Source organism: Uranotaenia lowii, chromosome 3 (assembly GCF_029784155.1).
Source record: "Uranotaenia lowii strain MFRU-FL chromosome 3, ASM2978415v1, whole genome shotgun sequence".
Lineage (NCBI taxonomy): Eukaryota > Metazoa > Arthropoda > Insecta > Diptera > Culicidae > Uranotaenia > Uranotaenia lowii.
Window position 1 is genome coordinate 237,824,630 of NC_073693.1, and position 23,051 is coordinate 237,847,680.

At 33.8% G+C, this 23,051-nt stretch overlaps 1 protein-coding gene and 1 long non-coding RNA gene across 5 annotated transcripts in view; one reads left to right on the forward strand and one right to left on the reverse strand.

Moving 5' to 3' along the window:
* Positions 1 to 23,051, forward strand: part of LOC129758486 (uncharacterized) — a 250,910-nt gene that overhangs the window by 117,646 nt on the left and 110,213 nt on the right. Inside the window, exon 5 of one of the 4 annotated variants that reach the window (XM_055755990.1) lies at positions 4,130 to 4,161. The exons of the other annotated variants lie outside the window; for them this stretch is intronic. The gene's annotated coding sequence lies outside the window, so the exon portion shown is untranslated. The remainder of the gene's footprint in view (positions 1 to 4,129; positions 4,162 to 23,051) is intronic. 4 annotated transcript variants of the gene reach the window in all.
* On the reverse strand, positions 20,239 to 20,736 carry LOC129758488 (uncharacterized). The gene is made up of 3 exons (XR_008739998.1): positions 20,636 to 20,736; positions 20,386 to 20,577; positions 20,239 to 20,332 (listed from the first exon to the last, which is right to left on the reverse strand). It is a non-coding gene; the product is annotated as an uncharacterized LOC129758488 (long non-coding RNA).

The following is a 23,051-nucleotide window of genomic DNA, read 5'->3' on the forward strand; positions in this document are numbered from 1 at the left end:
TTTTCCTCGGAGTTATCTTGCGGTGGTGCAGAACGTGCCGTGTCTGTACCGCGGAAGAGTTTTGCTGGGCGACGGGGCGTTGAATCTTTAATTTCCTCAATCTCTCTACCTCGTTTCACTGAGGCAGGTTGCCCCATTCGAAAAATGGGGAATTCCGCTAAACGAGAAGGTTTCGGTGTATTGTTAGCCAAAGCGTCAAAATTTTTCCGCAATTCTTGCAATAAATCATTGCGAACGTGATTACAGATTTCGGTTTTAATCTCTTCCAGAATTTGAGTATTTGTGCCTTCAACAGAAAGCAAAGCATTGCGAAAGCGGGTTTTCTCCATCAAGGCTTTGCATCCGTGGCATCTCCAAGTAACAAGATTATTGGATGACACGGCAGCAAGCATTTGCTCATCAAGTCCTGAACATCTCAAACAAAAGGTGACGGAGCAAAAAGCTTGGCATTGGACTCTTAAAGTTGAATCTGTAAAACTTACAGAGCAACTTTCGCAACACGTGGACATGGTTCCAAAAGAATTATTGGCCACACTTCCTTCAAATAGAGAGGTTCAGCTACTCTCTCACAGATGGCGTTGCCGTCGATAAAAATGTGCGCACTTCCCTCAAAGAGATAGTTTTAGCTACTCTCTCACAGATGGCGTTGCGGTCGATAAAAATACGCACAGGGTGGTTAAACGTAGAAACAAAAGATTTGACGTTTGTTGTGGTTTACCTTGTTCACCTCTCCGTGTACCAAGGAATGCGGTGGTCCGATGCGTGCAGCGATGACGGTGGCGGGTGGGTTGCGGGTTTGTTTTGATTCCAGTTGCGGATGGTCGGAAGCGAAATAAAAACACAGGCAGCGAAGGTTGTTTTTATTGTGGCAGATCGTGGTGTTACAGTTGATACATATATGTAATGTTTTGTGGCTTTTTGTGCGAGTTTATGATTGAAGGCGACTGGTAGGCTGTTGGCAGGATACGGCAGATGGATGGTTATGCGGTTAAGCGGGTGGATGGCAGGTATTGGTGGCTGTTTTATTTTTGGTTGTCTGCGCTGCAGGTAGGTGATTTTTGGCGAGGTGGGAGAGTGGGAGGGTGGGCGGAAGTTTCTCGAACCACACTCAAGCCGGTTCGTTATTTACGGAAATCAGGCCTTTACCTTGCGAGCGGGTACTGGATTGGTGGCGGTAGCGGTGATGTAATCAGTAACGTTCTTCGTGGTACGATCACTATGGTTTTAAAAAATATTTGCAATTCGGAAATCGATAAAAATACGGAGCGAAATTTTCACAAAGCAGGATCTTAACAGTGTTGCCAAATAAATTTTAATTAATATATACAACAAGAACGCACTAGTATTGATGCGTTTTATATCGAAAACGATCCGGCAATGTAGAGAACTGTAAATAAAGTGTTAAAATTTGAAAAATAAAAAAAAAACAGGTCTCCTCGTTTTCGGAATTTAACGGTACCAGACATTTTTTCTTAGGGAAAAATCAAAAACCTAAGTTCAGGCCAGCAAACCGATCCCCATTGGCGAACATGAAGCTAGTAAACGAGGTAAAAACCCGATATAAAGCCCAAAATGCTGACTTTAGCATGAAAAATGCATGAAAAGAGCTGAATTGCCTATAAAATGGGGATGCTCATTCAATCGAAGATCTATTCTAAATCTGGCGGTGTTCGGCATCGCTAACTGAAAAAATAGCGCCGCTAACTAGATCGCTAACTCATTCAATGTTAGCGATCGCTAATAGAGTACGCTAAATGTGCCGAAAAAGTTATCGCTTTAAGCTTAAAGCGCTAATCGCTTATCGCTAACTGTTGACCAACATAAAGGCTTGAACAAATATCAAATTCTTCTTTTTTCACGCCACTCCCTCCTTCGATTTTTCCAACTCTTCAAGGGGAATAATCTTTCAAGTAAAATTAGATAAATTGATAAAATTTTCACACAATTACATGAGCGAAACAGAAACTGTAAAAGATGGGAATTTTACCAACTCCCTGTGTTTCACAGTGGTAATTTAATCTTATTTTTATATGAACTGATCTGAAAAATCTCGTAAAAACTGTATTGTGAAAAGTAAATATCTCAACCATTTGAATACAAATGTTGATGAAGGGATGTTAGTTTTATATTGTTTAACACCTTTTATTGTTATCTTCTTCTGTGAATGTTGCGAAAAAAGTGCTAAAAGAGAGAAAAATGACACTAAATACAACTTTTCTCTAACTCGAGTACACATTCCTCCAACTAATCCAATGAAGCAATCAGAATGCTGCCCAATATCACCTTAACTTGATTGGTGACAAAAAAGTTTATTCTGTCACTAATAATTCGAGAGATTGATACAAATATATGAGAGTTAGCGGTCTTCAATTAGCGGAACCTAAAAATAGCGAAACTTTTCAATTCGCTAGATCGATTAAAATTTAGCGGCAAAATTAAACCACTAACGAAAAGTTAGCGGACTAACTATCGATTAGCGAATTAGCGCTTTTGTGCCGAACACTGACTGGTTCGGAATGAATGGCATAATATATCCTGAAAGAATCTTTTTTATAATTAAAAGTCAGCTGACAAACTACGGAGTTTTTGAACGTTGATTACAAATGGCTTACACTATAGTAACACGTTACTTCAGAATGTAGGTGTTTAAAATAATCATAAGTTTGAAAATCTAACAGCAGAATAATAAACAAATGTTTTCATGCCTCTAAGTAAGCAAAACAACTGTACAGAGCGTACAGTTGTTCTGCTGACATAAATGTAGGAAAACACTTGTGCTCGAGTCTAGAATGGAAGAACAAAATTAAAATTTACTGCTTAGGAGTAATATTGGCAACTTCAGCGGTAAAGTTCATCACTCAATAAAAAAAACTCTTATCCGTTAGCTGCATTTTCCATATGCCCAAAGCTCTTTGACATGGTCAGTAAGTCATCGTTGGAAAAACTGGGTTAGCGGCATCACCAGCCTCCTTATCTGATTGACACCGTTCACAGATGTGCATCACTAATTACGGATGTGCACCGCAATTTGCCAAAGTGCAATGGAATGCAAAATTTCGCGATTTCATCTCATTCTTCATCTTCTCTTAAGCGCAGCGCGATTCAAACGAAAACCGGCAAATTGGACATGAACCCAGCAAATTTTTGCTATTCAGATACATATTTCGGAGTGTGATGTAACTTTTCACATGTGGGCCCGAAACAAACCGGAGGAAAACGATCAAAACGCAAAGTAGCAAACAAACCGAAAAAAAAAACATTTTTTTGATAATCAATTCATTATTATCTTATTATGGTAAGACATGCGAGGCAAGACTAGAGGCAAAGACAAGAGGGTATCTCTACCTTGAGCAGACTGCGTGGTTCTTCCAATAATCGGGTACCGGCTTGTATTTCAGCTCGATTCACTTTCTGCCGGTTTCCCAGTCAGTCAGTCAGTCAGTCAGGCAGCCTCAAGCAATCAAAAGCCAATTACCCACATTCCAAATATTGCACAACAAACTATTCCGAGTCAGAGTCAGAGTCAGAGCAATCGGAATCTCGGGCTTAAAAGCTTGATGCGTTCCAATAAAGTAGAGCAGATCAATCCTTGGGTTGAACTTCCGCGAACTACATTCATACATACATACATATGCTGGTAGTGCGTATGAGTACCTATAATTGGAAATATATGCTGTTGCCTGCTGCAAGTCAGGATGACGGAAGTTGCAACAGATAGCATTGAGGTTTATGCAAAAATCATTCAGAGCTCGGTTGGCTTATCTCACATTTTGATGATTATGCAGATGCAGACTTTCGCTGTTTTTTTTCGTACCTAATCGATTTGTCGCTAAGGTTCGTCGCTTTTCGACGAACTGGTTCCAATTTGCATGGCATTTGTCAAGTTGACTCTCGTAACGGTGATTTTTTTGAAAGAAAGTTTTCTTCGCAACTGAGGATTTAAAATCAAGCGAATTGTTGTCGAATAAGTCTTAATCTTTGTATTGTTTTGAAGAAAGAAAATATGTTGATTCAAGTCTGACTCAAATGCATCAAACAATCATAAAATTTAAAACTTGATCTTGTGTTTTTTTCTTAGCTTAATATTTGAAAAGGCTCGCCTTCTATTAACATATTTTTCTCATTGCAGGTGATTGAAAACTTCAATATTTTATTCTTCCGGTAAGTGTAAAATCATTTATTACACTCTCTAAAAATTCGTTCATTTTGTATGAAACATGTTTTTACAACTCCAAATCAAGATTTCCGAGTTGAATAAAAAAAAACAAACACAGAGCATATCGTTTAATTTTTGTATCACTTTACAATTTTTTTTCTGCTTACTATTCACTTAAAACAAGCCCACTCGTATTGGGAATCAAGAAATTTTGATACTACAGGTCGGACTCGATTATCCGGAGACTCGATTATCCGGAGACTCGATTATCCGGGGTTCGATTATCCGGAATTTTAGACTCGATTATCCGGAGTATTTTTTTACATTTGTTTTTTTTTTTATTTTTATTTTGATTTTTTAAATAATTTAGTACTATAATTCACAAAACAATATTTTTAATCAGCTTTGGACGGAGTTAGGGGGGTCAGGTGCTAGTATAGTAGTTGTACTTTATATAAAAACTCGGTTATCCACAGTGTTTTGTTCAAGATCAAACTCATTAACTCTACAATACATAATATACAGTTCAAAAAAGAATGAAATCGCGCGAATTTGCACACCCTCTTCCAAATTTGACGTGCTACCATTTCTCTCTCAGTTGATATTTTTTCATGAAATTTTCAGAAAATTTAGTTCAACTATTCAACTAACGCTCTGCAAAATTTGGAGTCTTTACAATGAATGGAAACAAAGATACAGCTTTTCCCGTAAAAAAAGGGAAATTTGGAATTGCTTTACCAAATTCGCTGTATCTTTGACAATTTTCATTGAAAACTCTTGAAATTTGGTCCAAAGTTGTAAAAATGTATGATCTAGTACCTGGTTAAATTTTGTCAAAATCGATTAACGCGGTCAAAAATGGTGCCGGGTAGAAAATAGGGTTCGTTATCGCCCAACAGACGATTTCATTCGTTAGTTGAATAGTTGAACTAAATTTTCTGAAAATTTCATGAAAAAAATATCAACCAAGACAGAAATGACAGCTCGTCAAAGTTGGAAGAGGGTGCGCAGCTCCACGCGATTTCATTCTTTTTTGAACGCAACTGTAAATATGTGGTCAAGCAAGAACGTAGCTAGGAACAGGAGGGGTAAGAATAAGAGTTGTCAATTTTTTTAACCCCTACATCCCATGGTAGCACAAGTGATCCACAACATTTGCGTCTTTATCAAGTTTGTAGATCTACTATTATGATGCAGTCAATAATTGTATAAACTTCCTTGTACTCATTGTGCTTGAAATTCAAAAAAATCTCAGTAGAACAGTTTTCGAGTTATGATCGAGTTATGATGAAATTTTAGAAAAAAAAAAGTACTTGAACTTAGATTCTAATATCTCGGACTGCGTAACATAAATTTGAAATCCCTTTTTTGCATATTAAAGGTGAGTAAATTTGTTATCGATCACCTGAACTTCATTTTTACGTATGATCAAGACTATTGTTGATATTAGTGACTTTATGATAGAAAAAATTATAAAAAATAGGTATTTTTTTAGAGTAAAAATTGTTTCAACGAAAATTAATGGCTTGATGGTAACATTCAACAAAATTCATGAATAAACCAGTATTTTTTGTTCCTCCCGAGCAAAATACCTTAAAATCCTATTCAAGTTTGAGACTCCAGCAACCCCTCCCCATGGTCAGATCTATCTGAAATTTGGCATGTGACCTTCTGGTAAGCTAAAAAATAATTTTGACTTGGAGCGAGTGAGATTTACCGTATTTAATTCTTCCTAAATTATGATTAATACACTGCGGATCGTTTAATTATTCTAAAATGCGAAAATTACTATTATGTTAAAGAAACCATATCATCTCAAATTTTCAACGGATTTTGATAAATAACTACTAGAAATCTTCGTTTTGAATTGACATTTAAGGCCAACAGAAAATCAGATTTTTTTTAATGTTACCATGTAGCCATAAACTTTCGCTGAAACAATTTTTTTTTTCTAAAAAAAATACCTTTTTTATAATTTTTTCTATTATAAAGTCACTAATATCAACAATAGTCTTGATCATACGTAAAAATGAAGTTCAGGTGATAGACAGCAAATTTACTTACCTTTAATATGCAAAAAAGGGATTTAAAATTTATGTTTCACAGTCCGAGATATTAGAATCTGAGTTCAAGTACTTTTATTTATTTTTCAAGAATTTCATATTTGTAGCATAACTCAAAAGTGTTCAACTGAGATTTTTTTAAATTTCATTTTCGGATTCAGCGCTCGATTTTACATTTATAATCTAGGTCGGTCAATGAAGTTCACGATTTTTTTTTAATTTTGCAAACTAGTGCTATTAGCCTTCTTGAAATTTAGATATAGTAACTATTGAAAAACAATCTAGCAACTATTGAAACAAACAAAAAAAAATTCAATGAATTACAACTTTTGAGACCATGGGGAGCAACTTTTGTTCAAGCTCTTTTATTACAAAAGCTTTTTTGTTTTTTTTTTCTCATCACTACTTTACCCCTTTTTCCTATAAAAATGATTTCTGGCTACGCCACTGCATTTTACAAGAATAGTGCACAAAAAAATTACAATTTAACGTCCTCAGACTGCAAAAAAAAAAATTTATTTTGATTCGATTATCCGGAAAATTCGATTATCCGGAGTGAAAAAAAAATCGATACTCCGGATAATCGAGTCCGACCTGTAGTAGCACATTTTGAAAATTTAACTGTGCAAAAATGTTTTCAAGATCTTCGGGCGTTGTTTTTTTTACAGCACTGTTTCTATTTCAGCCGTATGTGATAGAAATATTGCTTTTTTGCAGCACAGGATGCGAAAATACAACACGTTTTGTAAAAAACTTGAAGGCGACAGATCTTGAAAATGTTTTTGCATGGCAAAATTTTCAAAATGTGCTAAAAGTGTCAAATTTTCTACCACTTTCTCTCAACACCAGTGAACTTGCTCTTAGTGTGGGTGAATTAAATAAATGAGAATAAAATTGCTACCCAAAATTTTTCATATAGTTCTGAAAAAGCTTTTTGGACTCAAACATGTTGAACCAACTGAAACTATCTTGTGTGATTTTTCGCGAGGAATCGTAAAATGAATTTATGACTGTTTTCACTCTCAATTTCCCTACATTTTTCAAATAATTTAGTAAAAATGATGTTCGAACATGCTACAACAAGAAGGTCTCATTTGGTTCAGCTTGAGCCTCGCGAAGTGTTGCATGGAAAGTAGTCACGCAACACCTCGCTAGGCACCCTGCAGGGATGTCAATTGAATTTATTGTTTATCAGTGCGAAAAGACATACCCCTGTTAAACAGCTAATAACTTTTTTTCCTAATAAGATACGAAGTTACGGTCTTCGACAAAGTTGTTAAGCGGAAAATTTCCATTCGGAATTTTATAAATTGGCACAAAAACCATCAGCTGGCTCGGTTCCACAGAAGAAAAAAAAGGATGTTGATTTTTCAGTACAAAATATTCAAATTTCCCATACAAACTTAAAAGTTCAAATTTACTCATGTAAACGATACTTAAAAATTTTGCAAAAAATCATGGATGAGCTTTGGACCAAGACGAAGCTTTCTAGACCCCAGGGTTTGAGAAATTCCAAAATGACCCCAAATCGACTCAGTCTAATGTGTCATAAGCTTATATTTAAGATTATATTGGTTATCGTTATTATGACTGTTAAAAGTAAATTTTAATCATCAATCAATGCTAAGAAAACAAGTCTTCATAACTACCCCATATCTTGAAAAATTTGGGGTAAATAGAGACACTAGACCGCTGCAAAAAAAAAACGACTTTTTGCTCCCTAGGATTACCAAGCATCAATGTTAAACTTAAGATGATTTAGTTGGTTCCTGAGTTAGTGCAACACGATTCAATTTTGTATGGAAATTTGTATGGAAGAAGAAATTTTTACGAATTAAACTATCCAGAAAATTCAAATAAACTTGAAATGAAGTTTGGCTTTCATTATTGGTTTTACCTATTCTTAAGTTTCAGTTTTTGGTAATATTAGAAGAAGCTTAAGTTATAATCATTTCAAAGTAAAAAAAATCCGAATTTAATGAAAATTATTTTAAAACGGCAGGTTTCGCTGGCTAGAGCTTTCACAAATTTAAAGAATTGTTTTTGTCAAGAATCAATAAATCAACATTTAAGATAATGCAAAGCAGTTTTTTGCAATTTTCTGTTTTTATCCTACGGTTTGAAAGCTTTTAAATGAACAGTCAAAAAAGCTAAAACTAAAAAAAAATATTGAATTTTTTTTGCATACCATCGAATATCTTTTCTAGAGTAAAAGTTAGGTTGAAGGTTTGTTCTGCAAGTATCAAGGGATATGTATTTAAATTCCAAAGATATATTTTTTAGAACTTACAGCACATCTTTGGTGATTTTTTAAATATTTTTTTTGTTCCATACAAATTTTCATACAACAATAAAACTCGTTGCGCTCATTTTAAACTGTATGAATCACTTTCAAAATTTGTATTGCTATTTGTGGCAATAAATAAACCGAAAAAAATATGGGGAATGTAAAAATGAATAAATTTGAAATTTTCATGCGAAATTTGCAGCAGTCTTATCAACACTATTTTGAGCGTGTGTGAAATTATTTTCTAACAGAAAATAATTTTACATCTCATGGAGCATCAATTACTGAACGTAAAAAAAACAACAACATTTCATTTCTATTTACATTGACAAGGGAGTCAACTGATAAGTCAAGTCAGAGAACATTACAGTTGCCTTTGTGGATTTTCATTGGTTCAAATGTTAATGTTGCGATTACATTTAATGTATAAAGCCTGTATGTGGCTAATGTGGGTCAAAAAACTCCCTTTACAATTAGTTCTTGCCTAAGTTATTGGCAGATTAGAATTTCTGAGAAATTTTCATATAGTACTATTATAGACATGTGACCCGTGGATTCGATTTTTTTCAAAGTTCAAAAATAAATTAAAATTTTAAATAATTTTAAAAATACCTTAATTTTTTTCCCAAATTTATTTTTTTATTTATTGAAATTCAACAAAAGTTTTATTTTAACCCTATTAAAAAAAAAAATCCATGATAGTTTCATAATCAACAAAAAATATTCCGCCTAAATTTTGCGGTGTTTGAATTCATTATCTCTTAGTTTTGAAGGCTTTACGCCCTTTTCTACATTAGATAACTTTTTAAAATATTTTTAAGTTTAGACTAAACCGGTTTGATTGACGTAGATTCGATTTTTTTCATTTGAGGTTCAAATTTTTTAACTGTTCATAGGGCCACCCAAAGTGAAAAAAATAAATTAAAATTTTAAATAATTTGAAAAATACCTTTAATTTTTTCTCAAATTTATTTTTTTTAATTGAAATTCAAAAAAAGTTTTATTTTAACACTATTTAAGAAGTTCACAAAGTCCCATTTAATTTTGAACATAATTCACCAAAAAATGTCTGGAGATTAAAAGAATTTATCCAATAATATTTATATTGGTGATTTTCCATTTTTTTAACATAATATTTGAAATCATTAAAAAAACAAGATTTAAAAAAAAGCTTCAATTGAGTAAAAACAACGTCCTGCATCTAATAAAGAATGTTTGGTACAAATATATAAATTCGAAAGTAATTTTTTTTTTCAATTTCTAAAATTATTTTTGGACTTTGATGACCATGAGTAATACCTCATTTTCAAAATAATGACTTAAAACCTGTTGAAATGAGTTATTTGAGTTGGACTGATATTATTAACTTAAGGTTGCCAGATTAACCGATTTTATCCGGGTTTGCCCGGATATTTGATGTTAAATTTGGGCAAAGTTCGGTCCGGCCGGGTCGCCCGGGTTTCATTGGAAAAGACCGGATTTAGCCCGGGTTAATTCTACACAAACAAATTTTGTTTTTTCTTATGCGTCCAGAACTAAATTAACTAAACTTTTTGAGCAAGTTTGATAAAAATGATCATAAAAAATTTTTGAAGCTTAAATACAATTTGAAATTTGCTGATAAATTTTGATATTTTTTTTCAAGATGTCTTTCTTGATTTTTGATGAGAAATTTCTAGGTTTCGAAAAAATTTGCCTGGATATTGCCCCAATTTTGGTCGACAATTTTAAAATCAAATGCTCTGATTTTGCCAGGTTTTTAGATAATACATCCCGGATTTGTTCAGCCCGGGTCCGTGCTAAAAATCCAAGTAACCTTAATTTAAGTGCATCAATTTTTGCTATACCCATTAAAAAAAATTGAAGCGTTGATTGAATGATTTTAAAATTGGATTTTCGGTTTATACCATATAAAGAATTAAATAAAAACTTTTGTCAAATATGAAGTACAGTATCGTTCATAATTGTATAGAAATTGGAAGCACGCGCACTGTCACTTCGACTTTGAACTTCCATAACTTTTTACTCTGATGATATTTTTTGATCAAATTTATTGCATTAGATAGATCTACTATCGACTATCACACTGTTATTTCACAAAATTTGAGCTTTCTGGAGTTTGTGTGGCCTGAGAAACAGTAATTCTACGAAAATCGGACTTTTTGGACTTTTCCCATTCAAACTGCCATATCTCTGAAACTACGCTACATTTTTTATTGAAATTTTTCAGAGTGATTGTTAAAATATAAAGCTAGCTTGTCTGAAGTTTTTTAAAAGTTCTATCGATGAGATCAAAAGTTACGCGAGGTGCAATATTTCAGGCATGGATCTAAAAATGCGATTTCTATAGAATTTTGAACGATTCATGAGAATAATATCGTTTCCTCCACCAATCTTACAAAAAATGTCTGGCAAAAGCAATGCAGAAAAGAAAAATGGAATAAATGATCCATTTGTCTTTTGAAATCAGAATCTCGCGATATTGTTTTGATTTTTTGGTTGAAATAGATTCAATGGTTGTTAAACAGAGAAAATGATTTTCCTTCGCCATACATTTGAGTTAAATAACAAAAGTTACAATTTTTTTTCTCTATTCCTATGTCTCTTATTGTAATGAAACCAAATAAAATGCACCGAGTGCAAATCTATTCAATTTATTAAGGAAACATCACATAAAATTATTATTGATATAGTTTGGAACTCAATTCAGTGTTGCCAGAGTTATTCATTAGGTTCGATGTCTAATTTTAGCTTTAAGTACTTAGTTTACAATTTTACTACTTAGAGATGACACTTTGAGAGTGGTTTTAAAGCGCGGTTGAATCGCTTTCGAGTTTTTGATGTATTTGGTGTTTTGTACAGATATTTTTTTGAGAAATTAATTCAAGAAGTGGAGACCAGCTAAATTTGAAAATCTTCATATATGTTGGCATATAAAGGCCATCAGATAAAAAAATTCAAGAAAACTTAAGTCTATAAAATCTGTGGAATTTAAAGCATGAAGAATTTCAAAATAATCATAATTTCTTGCAAATAAAATTGCTCTCTTTGTTGAATTTTTGTTTGTTTTATTTGTTACACCTAACAAAAATTTGTTGTTGCTATTCTGTTTATTTGGTATGATTTAATGCAGACAACAGAGCTTTAATCCATCTTAGCCTGCGATCATTTGGGTAACATTTTGCATCACAGGGTGGCCAAGTCAAAGTAATTCACTTTGTTTATTGCACAAAACTAAAAATATTTGTTATTCCTATTTTTAAATCGATATCAATATCAACTATAAGTAGTAAAATTACAAACTAAGTACTTCAGTTCAATTTTTTTTCACCTTGGTGAACAATCGCACACACGACTTAGTTCGGCATTTCGTTCCAAATCTTCACCAAACGGTTTTAAGTGTGTTCAACTTTGAATGCTTAACGGCGTCCAACTTCCCTATCATGTGTCTCCAGATATTCACCATTTCTGAACGATCAATGCTTTATGCGCTAGTGCTGTATTATGTTGAAGGCAAAAACTATAAATGACAAAAAGAAATATGACGCAAGGATGCAAATAACCTTTGAAAATGTAAGGTAATACTTCTTGTTTATTTTCACCATCAATTTCCCCAAACAATCACAGAAAACGTATTTTGATAACGTTCGACTGGTTATTAACGGCTGGTACCATATCACGAAAATATGCTCCATGAACACGGTCATTTAGCTTGTTTGATGTTGCCTTCAGAATAAACTAGGGTGATTTGCCAATCGTTGTCCCCTTACCCATTGTTGCACGGAATGACCTAAATTGTCAATATTTCAGCTGTTTTTCAAGTTTTCCCCAAAAATAATACTGAATCATTTTAATTGGAATGTTTACTCATGAAATGAGGCTTTTACGATATTATTTTGCTGTAAAATATGCATCTAACGACAGTTTTAATTTTGATTGTTTTTTTCGCGCCATTTTTGTGATAATTATTAAACAAAATCTTAAGATTCCTTCTAAAGCATTTAAGCTTTTACGTCAGAACAAAACATTTTTCGAATCGGTTTTCTTTACGAAATGTTTGTTGGACAATTTAAACACCATGTTTTTGGAAAAAAAAAATCTATCCATACATAACCAAAGAAAATATAGGATCGTGCAACAATTGATCCGCTAAATCTCCTTTTGCCCCATTGTTGTACACAAGTCCGTTGTAAGATTTGTATGAAAATTTCAAATTTATTAACTTATATACCTCCAAAAACTTTGTTTGGTTGTCTTGACTGCCAAAAATAGCAATAAAATCTTTGGAAGCAATTTATTAGCAATGAAAAAGCACAACGTGTTTTTAATTTGTACGGGAAATGAAAATTTTCATTCAAAAATCACCAAAGATGAACTGAAAGTTTAAAAAACTTAATTGTTGGATTTTTGAAATATTTTTTGGTTCTTGTAATACATTCCATGTGAACAAAAACTAAACCTATTTGAACAAAAAAATTCAAAAAAAAAAATTAAATTTTGGTGTTTATGATTGCTAATTAGAAAGCTGTTTTACCGTAAGCTGAAAATAAAAAATCGCAATCAATTGTTTCGCATAGCTAATGAATTTGTTAGTTTATATAACCCTCGCAAAAACATGTCATGAAATTATTGAAAGCTCCAGCAAGCGAAGCCTGCAATTTTACAATACTTTTTAATGGATTTCGATTTTTATTTTGAAATGTTTATAACTTTTTTCATGAAATACTTTGCTCCTTCTCATGTTAGCAAAAAATTAAGCTTAAAATTAGCTTAAATCAATATCCAATCAAATACAAACTTCATTTCAAGCTTATTTGAATTTCTGGATGATTTCATATGCAAAAATTTCTCCTTCCATGCAAATTCCCTTACAAAATTGAACACGTTTGTTGATGACATGCAGCGCAACTGAAAAAAACTTGGATTGTCTTTTAATATGACATGTATTTGCTGAATAAGTGGATATTTACGTTTAGCTATTATTTTTAGTAATTTCTGTGCTCTAAATTAATCGTTTTCCACCTGGAATTTTCATATTTTATGTTGATTTTCAATAATTCAGCCTCTATCCAAAGACACTTCATATTTCCATTTTTTTTCTATCTAAATATTAAAATTGAAGTTGTGAGATAATTAAACTCGTTTAAAAACATAGCTATGTATTGAAAAGTCAGGCAACTTGAAATATCTGAAAAGTGTCAAAGTCACTTAAACTGCTTTGGCTTTGAGGGACTACTTTTTTATTAGATTTATTTTTAGATCCTTCATCCCGACCATTCACTCAACATTTTATGCAAAGAGTTTAAAGACCCCTAAGAACCCCTATTTCTCAAAATTCGAGACGACAAATCTTAAAGAACTGTATTTCATGTCAACAGCGAACCCCTTACTTTTGATTATAATATTGTCAAAATATTGTAAATTGGGAAAATTTCGACCTTCATTCCAAAAAAAAAACTCGTAGTCGAAGGTTGAAAGACCCGAAATATTACTTATCATGTGCTATTTTCTCAGAAATTCTAATCAGCCGTCGAACTAGACCGGAGACATTTGAGTGAAGCTTTATTTGTCTCTTATAATTCAGAAAAATAAATAGTCATAACTTCGTGAAGATTGATGAAATGCTACAGAGGTTATATTCATTATAAATAATCCCACTTCATGAAAAAGATATTCAAAATAAATAAATTTTTGAAAAGATATACTCAATAAATCAGACGAACGATCTGAAACTTCGGGCGTGGTTGAGTCCATTTTTAAGCTTTAAATTGATTTTAATAATGTAAAAATCGATCAATTTCAAAGTAAGTCCTAACGTAATTATTTTATAAAATCACATCTTCTCCATAAGGGTAATGTGGGGCAAACAGGTCGCGTCCTTTATTCCTTTCACCAGTAAATAGACGTTTTAAAAAAAGTTTAAAATACCATTCAGTTTATTCTATGGATTTTCAAAGACACAAAATTTTATGTTGGTGAGACATATAAATAAAAAAGCTCAATACTTGGCAAATAACGTCAAATAACACTTCACTCAGATGGCTCTGGTTAAATTCAGTGGCAGATTTGAGTTTCTGAGGAAATTTCACGTGTGATAAATGCTATTCCAGACTACTAAAACCGGCGGCTTCGTTTTTTTTCGATTTTTGGTCCGAATAATTCCATTGTGCAATGGACGGTTTATGTGGAAGACCCCCTTCAAAAGGGGCCGTCTCCAAATTGGATTTCATTTGAACTAGAAGTTCTCATAATAAGCTTCCGTAACAAATATCAGCCTCTTTGACCACATGGTGACTGAGCTTTAAGAAGGTTTTCAAAATGTGCAACCATTGGAAAAAATCGGACAACATTAGGCAGGACATAAATTTTGCGTGCAACTATTGGGCACAGACAAGCTGTTTTAAATGATTTTTTAAATTTTTATGTCACTTTTTTCGAAGACTTGAACTTTTGGATCTTGTTGACCAATCCTGTAAGAGTGCAATCGACGAAAAAAATCGAGTGAATGCTGTTGAAATGACTAAAATACGGCATAAACACCAAAATCATGTGCTTAGCTGTGCAACGATTGGCAAATCACCCTACTATTCTTTTGAAAAAAATGTTGTAAACTGCGTGCTTCTTCAGCAGAAACCGAGATCTACATAAGAACCGTCATTAAACATCAAGATAAATAATTTTAAACTCAAGTACTAAGTTGGTAATTTTACTACTTACAGATGATATTGGAGTTGATTTCGAATGAACAAAGTGTATCACTTTCACGTTGCTACTCTGTAAATCTGGCTGTGTTTCAATTTCTTCTTGATTTTCCGTTATTCTTTCTATTTTACGCAAAAAATAATAAATTTGTTAAGCCTTTCGAAAAATTTCGTATATGAACTTTCTCCTTTTTAAATTAGTCGAACAAAGGTACATTTAAGTGTTTTTGACAAGATTTTCGTAAAGGTTTTCAAAACAATTTTTTTTAACACTAGGCACCAAGCATTTGTTGAATTCAACGATATTAAAATAGGTCTAAGAATTCCAACAAAATGCTGAACCATGAATTACGTATTCTCGTCTACAAGCCTTGGAATATTTACAAAAGATTAAGTGTGGTAGCCATCATTGTGTATGCCTGAAAGAAAGAAACATATGTAGATACATACTTCAAAACTGTCATGTCATCATATTTGGTGCAATGCACATTTTTCACGACAGTGAATTTTTACAATCTCTTATTTTTAGATAGTTTTGTGAGCTGTGTGTGGACTTCAAACATGTGTTTTTAGGCTCTTTCATCAAAAGCATGAATTTTTGTCAAATTAATCTCTATTGGTATTCAATGTTGTACACTAATCCTACAACTTAACATTTGAAAACACTTAAAATCATGTTTAACTACACTCCAAACAGCCAAACATAAGGTAGTTTGAGTTAAAACTCCACTGAATCAAGCTTAGTCCCCTCGAATTAGTCCTCGTAATGAGCACATTAAAGTTCACCAGCTAAAAACCATCGAGCATCGGAGTACAGTTGAACGACCTTTTGTGGCTATTTTCAGAGACCTCTCCCCGTTCAACTTTGTTTCTTATGAAGTCAAGTCACCGCCAGTCGTCGTCGTCGTCCATCACTGATGAAAATCTTGCTCCCATCCGTCGTCGTCATCGTCCAGTTGGGCTAGATCTACATAGAGACCCTCTCTTAGTGATAGATCAATTTTCGCTCCATGGAAGAAATTGCAAGACGGCAACTAATGCTGATGGTCAGTTGTTTGAAGACGAGGAAAAAAAGTTCTGTTCAAAGAGCACGTTCTTCTACCTCTAATGCTGGGCACTCACCCACCATCCTAATGATATGGTTGAATTATTCACCGGAGCGTTTTGTGAGCTTTGTGACTCGGTCTTTCAAATAAAAAAAAATAGTACCACTGTAAAGTCTTTGAGAATGGGGAGATTTATGAGCACTGCTGTGCTCTTTGATGTGGAAGAATGATGGCTATTTATATGCTAAAGTTATAAATTAAGACTCGATGGAGAAAAAGAACATTCACAGTCAAACTTGAGGCTGACAGAAAAAAAATGAATTGAGAAAAAAATGTTCTAAAGAAATTAAAGTTTTAACATAAGCCATTTTATAGAATTTACGTAACTTGCTAAAACAATTTAAAATTTCAAAAAATTTCTCACCAAAACGGTAAGGCGAATGAACTTCGAAACAAAAGATCAATCAATTGGTCTCAGTAACGCGAATTCGATGTAACGCCTCTAAGTTTAGCGGCCTCTGAGGTGTGGAGGATTTGAAAAGGGGTTGGTAATCGGCTGTTAATCCATTAAGCGGCAAACACCCTTCGATGCTGCTGCTGCTACACAAGTTGGTGCTCAATCAACAACGTAAACAAATCGAGCGTTTTATTGAACGCAACCCGGCACAGAAGGATCATTAAGCATTAGTTAGTTCTTCTCATAGTATTTTCGTAGTAAGCAAGTTGCCCTGACTGTTGGTTTGGACTAATTTAGTGTAGTCATAACAAACCTAATTGACTACAAGACCTTCGCGGAGCATATTATCAGGTTAGTGATTCTTCATCGGTTGGGATGCAATCGTGAAATGCACATTTATCAATGGAGGTCAGTAACACTTTTGTGCTGCATTTGTTATGCAATTACATATTTGCAATACCTTGTGTTTTTTTTCTTATAGTTATTGAGTATTTTCGGATAAAACGGAGCTACAATGCTTTTGTTGATTATGTTTTTACTAGTTGGTTTTTTTAAATTTATATTCGTTGTTAAATCTATCCCTTAAGACTTAGCTAAGGAAAAATAATTTAGGGAAAAACTCATATGATTTAGCATGCAAAAAAACCATAAAAAAATTGATTTTTAAGAAATTTTTGACTATTCATTTGATCAAGTTTGTTATAGCCAAAGCGTTTATATTGAAGAGAAAATAAGCATAACAGATTTCATAAAAAAAAAATCTAAAGATTCAAAGGGAAGATCAGAATAAAAATCATGTCAAGGATCTGGATCAAAACAACGATCATGATTTGGATTTACTACTGGAATATGATCGGAACAGGATCACGATCAGAATCAAAATCAATATTTGGTTGTACCCAGGCCCGTAGGAAAAATTGCCTCAAAGGGGGGGTTTTGGTGACAAAATTATTCTTATAAAATTTGGCCCTAAAATGCATACATAAATAATAGTAAAAATAAGTGATACTAATACTATCTCATTATTCGGGTTTAAGTTCTTTTATATTACTAGTTATTCATTTAAAATCATTGCTTTCGAAAATAAGTCCTAAAAGTGTATCAGTTTTTTTGAAGCTAAAAAAATAAATGAGGTATCTTGGAGACTTTATTTGATAGAAAAACTTGTATGGGGTTCAAATCAGATTTATTTTTAACTCTTGTAAACTCGATACATTCTGACTTAAGTTTTAATCTTTGTATTTATACAATACAATACAAATTGTATATACAATGTTAAATCTCAAACCAATAAAATATATTTCCAGCAGAATTTTCCTGAAATTGAAGACTATGTGCAAGTTATTTTATCAACATTAAATTATCATTCGTAATTACTTTTTTATTAAAAATTTAGTTTTTTAACAGAACACAGTCTTGGAAAAGAGATCAGATTTCATAGTTTTGGTTATCACCTGTTTTTTGTTTTGTTTTGAACAATTTTGAATGTTAATTCCTGATCAGTGTTTTGCATTTTGAACCTCAATAAAAGCTCTGAATTTCTAATTTGAATTCGATTTCTGAATATAAATTCTAAATGATTATAAACCATACATGACATTTTACAACACAATCCTTAATCAGAAATATCTTATTTGAATTTTGAATCTTTGAATTGCTATATGAAATCCCTGAATTCTTTCTTCAATTATGTATTTGTAATTCAGCTAGTGAATCTGAATGAAAATTCCGAATGATGAAACTCTGATATTTCAATTTTGGATCACTATTCTGGAACTTTTTTAAGTATCAATTTTGCATAACAATCAAGAATAAAAATCTCGAATCCAAATCTTAAAAAAACGATTATTTCTAATATTTTCTTTAATGCTCCGTAATGATGAGTTTCGAACATGGAAAATGAATCTAATTTTAGTTTTAAATGCAAAACCAAGATTTGAATCAGGATTTTGTCCCAATGATGAACCGAACTGAAAATCAAGAATAATAAACTGGATACAGATTCAGCAATCCAATCACAGGCAACAAATTTAACAGCTCACCAGATATTTCTCCGAACATATCCGGGTAAGGCAAATCCAGACTATTTCATCTAAAAACCTTGATAAAGTTTACAACCGAAAATCTGAGCAATATTAAGGAAAATTTGAAAATTTTCAATTTCAATTGAGAATAAATAAAACTCTATTGGCGTTTTTTTTCATCGTTACACATCACAAAGTTTATTTGGATAAAATAAAAAAATATAAATGAAAAATAAAACTAAAAACATCCGGGTAATCAGGCAACCTTAGTGAGTCTAATCTTGTTGAAAATTTGATTTTCGAGACTGAAAACTGTACCAAAAATTCAGGCACCATCTTCTTTTGTGAATAATTTTTGCTGGCGTTTTCGAGTACGTATTCTTTAAACATAAACAAATGAGAAAACTTTTGAAAATCTGTAGTAGAATTGTAGACATAGGATAAGATTTCGAGGTTTAGCCTTAGTATTATGAAGGCTACTGTGGTCGGTGCCACGAATGAATAAAATCTTTCGCAAACATATGATGGCAACATTTATTTACGGTTGCTTGAATTTTACACCCATGTTATTTCCCCCCTCACATTATAAACAAATCGACTTACGTGCATCTTCGCTGCCTTGCGGGTTTCGCCTCGGTTGCTTTGGAGCGGCTCCCTGGATCTATTCGGCACACGCCTGGGATTCGCCCCAGTCAACGCCCTCAGCAATCCGTAGGTTCACACCTGTTCTTGTCACCCACGCTGAACGATTCGCGCCACCTGTCCGATTCACTCTCGTTCACCTTCGATACGCGTGCAATACCGCTTGCTGGCACACGTGCAACACCGCTTGCTGGCACACGTGCAACACCCCTTGCTGGCACACGTGCAATGCTGCTCTCTGGCACACGAGTGATGCCGTTTGTCACTCGACGAATCTTGGACACCGCCAGGTGCACCTCTAGACATGCACTCTCACTCGTCGTACGGAGATTCGGACCACACCACGGATTTTCGCTCGTGTCCCCGCAGAATGTCATCCGCTGACCGATGATGCTTTGATACCTGCGTCCTCGTCTTACCGAAACCACACCTTGTCGGCCCGCACGAACAGAAGTGCAGCACCTAGTCACTCCTGGCTCTAAGGAGGGTTGCCTTTTCGTGGATTTCTGCCTCCCTCGTCGTTCGTCGATCGCCCAGCAGAAACTTAGCACACCCCGTGTGCTCCGAATCGACAAGCCTTATGCCTTTCTAGGCCGTCGAGACAATCCGGACTTCGATCGAGCTTTCGGTCGCGAAAGTGCAACAAAAGTTGTCCCCGATGTTGGAACAACAGGATGATGAAAAGAATGTCACGCAAAGAAAAGGTTTGCGCAAACAGGCTTGCACAAAGAGATTGCGCCAAAGGAAGTTGCATAAAAGGTTCCGTATAACAGGTCGTACATGAACAAAGAAAAAAGAGGGGTCCTGTTGGAAAAAAACGTTGGTCAGCCGAGGCATGACGGTAACACTCACAGTACTCACGCTCTCGACCCCTTTTGATGATTGTTTCCTTCTTGGCTGGCAATTTTCCGGGCGTCTGTGGCCCTTTTCTTTGTTGGCCGATAGCTTTAGCAAGCCTGCAAAAGTACGCGCTTTAGTCGTTGGCTAATTTTGTGGGTTTTTGGCTTACCTTTCCGGTTTGCTCGGATATCTATCCGCTGAGCCACCCTCGTGCTTCCGGATGTGCCTCCGGATGTTTACGGATTATGATGATGAGTAGAAAGGCAGTGATGGCTAATTTGTAGCCCACGTTTTTTTTTTGCCCGTTCCGGCAGTCGTCCTGCTCGGAAGAATCCGATGGCGGCCAATCGGTGGAGCGAGCCTGAGGAGTACATTTTCGTGAGGATATAATTTTCTTGCGGTTGTTAGAATCCGCTTACCTGTCGATGCCTGCTTTTCCGGGGACCAGAATGGGTAAAATCGACGACGGCTTTTCCCTACCGATGGCGCACCTTCCCGACGCGTGTTTTTTACTTTTCACCGGAAACACGAATGAGCAAGCAATGTTGCCAAGTTTCTGAATTTCCTCGTGTTATTTTTGATTGACGGCTCTTCACACGCTAAAGGAAGTCCACTCAAAAAGTGCGTTTTTCTTCGTCGTATCTTGTTTCAGTGTTTTTGCTTTTTACACTCCGAGAAAATTTCAAATATTTGTGCAGTGCGTATTTGTATCTGTATGAGGGGAATGGGTAAACAAAAATGTTTGCAAAATGCGCTCTTATCGTATCGTCAAATATAAGGAATAATTAATTGTAACATTAGTTCTGAGTCGAGATTGTTACTGTTGATGCACTTTTGTCGTTCTTCAAAATTTGAATAAAATTTGAAATTTTTAGTTTAGAGAAGAACATTTTGCTTGAAATTTTTTAGACCCTCATGGGGGGTTTAACCACCCATCCCCCCCCCCCCCCCTCCCCGGTTCTACGGCTATTGTTGTGCCTCATTCTCATATCACTTTCTCTCTATTAAAACAAATTTTTTCATAATGAAACTTCTTAATTGCGGAAATTTTTTTTAATATTTCAAGCCCTGTAAATGATGTATGTCATGGCCGTAGGAACGGGGGGGGTTTTGGGGGTTAAACCCCCCCCCCCATGAGAGTCCAAAAAAAATCAAGCGAGGTATTGTGCACTACACTCAAAACTTCAAATTTAAAACCAAATTATTATAATATAGCGAGGTTATTTAAGAATAACAATCTAGACTAAAAACTAATGCCAAACCCTCAAGAACCCACCCCAAGTTCAAAATTCTGCTACAGTTTTTCAAAATTTTCTCACTTATTCATAAAAATTCTGGTCTGAATGTTAAATTTTAAATTAAATTACACCAATTTCGGAGGTTTTGGTTCCATATTCCAATAGCCAAAGTTATATTTCTATTTTCGTATTTCGGATTCTGTATCCAGTTTAGGACCCTTGATATTCAGCATAGCATGGCGTGACTACACACATCTTGCATTGGCTGATACGAGAGTAACAACTGATAATCATAACCAACACAAGATGCCAAAATAAGTACCTGGATTCAGTTCTTATTTCAAGAGTAGACTTTTTAATTTATTGTTCAAGATTCTTGAAAATTTTCTATCCGAAAAAACACAACCGTCGTCCAGTTTAGGACCCTTGATATTCAGTTCGAAAAATCTAAATAAATTAGAAACGAAAAGCTGCTTTGGAATCCTGGTTCAAATTGGGTTTGGCATTTCATATAAAATTTAAATCACGTTTTCCGGAAATCATATACATATTCAATATTTTGACAATAGTTTTCCAAATATGAACAAAAGAAATTTTTTTTATATATTCGAATTCGAAGTTCTTAAACTTAATTCTCACACAAAATTCGAACATTCAAAGCTTCTAAATGGCGATCCAAAATTGAAAATTCAAATTCAGATTCATCATTTGAAATTATATTTTTATACAGATTAAAAATAAACAATTTGAAATTTTTTTTAGATCTAACTAGAACTACAGTATTAAAATAATAGATTCGTGAATGCCTTGAATCTTGATATTCTTATGAAATGCTTATATGCAATTAAGATTCGGAAATCATATCTTTTGTACATTTTAGAAATCGTATAGAAATTCGGATTCAGGTTCAGAATTCAGATACAGAATGCAGATTACAAATTCAGAAATAGATTTGGCTTGTAAATGAGTTTCACAATCAACATTAAATTGTTCAGAAGTTCTAGAGATCATAAACTTAAAAAAAGGCTTGTCAATTCAATTTCTAGAATTCAAATTTTTAATAAAAAATATTTTGTACACACAATTCAGCTGAAAATCACAAATATAAAGAAGAATTTGAGTTATCTTTCTAAGTTTTGTTTTATGGGAAAAATAAAAAAAATATTTTAGAAAAATTGTTCACAGGATTTTCATTATGGAATTGATTCTTTATGGAAAATTTGTGCTGTTAAAGAAACATGTATCTTATCTTAACAATAAAAATCGGCACGAAACTTTATTTTTTTCTCGGTGTATTGTTATAATTTTCAAATGCAGTTTTTGCACTGACTTTTTAAAAGCCAAATTTCAAACTAAAATCATAAGTTTGGTTTAAGTTGCATCAAGCTAATTTGATCCTCAAAATTTTTATTTCTTACTTATTTTCAATTTGATTTTGATTTTCATCCAGGGTTATAATCTTTGAATATGCAAAAGAGTTTGTAAGACTAGGCTTGTTCGATTTGAGTACAGAATAAGTTTTTTTTAAGAAATTGAGGTTCTCCTAAAAAACTTATTTTATGCTTAAATCATATAAGTTTTATCTACCAAACTCATA